We start from the raw sequence: 773 nt of genomic DNA on the forward strand, positions 1-773 counted from the left end.
TTTTTGGGTTGATATGGGATCTTCTTTTTAAAGGGCATAGACAGATACATCGACAAAACAATGGTATCTACGTACAAGTAGAAGGGAATGTAAGGCAGTTGATGTATTTATGACTGAGTATAACAAGCATCTCAAGGCTTTGACGTCAAAAGTTAAAATTATTCTCATCTGTGATTAGATTAAGGCATTTACTCTGAGATATATTCAATTTATGCAGCATTTTAAGTTTAAGGTAAATTTCTTGATTATCAAACTTCTTAAACCTTGTACACACAAAGATTTTTTTTAATCTTATGAGACTTTTTATCGAGACCTCACACGTGAAGATAAAAATATCAGGCATTATACAGTTTTGATCGTATTGTGTGTGGTGTGCTCTGATAATCTAATCACAAAACAACACACACATGACAGTGCTGTCCCGCAACTCATCAACAATCTAGTCCTCCGAGCTGGACAAACGTCGAAACGTAGAAGAACCATAGCAACAACCGGCAAAAAACGAAGAAGAAGAAACATAGTAACAATCGGAAAACACAACACCCAGCATGGAGGAGGATATAGGACGAGGGAATGATGGTGGTCTTGGGACTATTGTTAACAGAAAAAGCCAGAACTGAAAAAAAAAAACAGACTGGTGACGGCGTGAACACAGACTTTATTTACTTCCTTGTTCCCCAGCCAGCTCTCTTTCTGATTGGCTAAATTCTGTGCCACGTCACCATCCACGCAGTCACAAGTCGTCGGCTTTCCTCAGAAATCGGCTCTGAAAT

The sequence above is a fragment of the Melanotaenia boesemani genome, chromosome 6, assembly GCF_017639745.1.
Source record: "Melanotaenia boesemani isolate fMelBoe1 chromosome 6, fMelBoe1.pri, whole genome shotgun sequence".
Lineage (NCBI taxonomy): Eukaryota > Metazoa > Chordata > Actinopteri > Atheriniformes > Melanotaeniidae > Melanotaenia > Melanotaenia boesemani.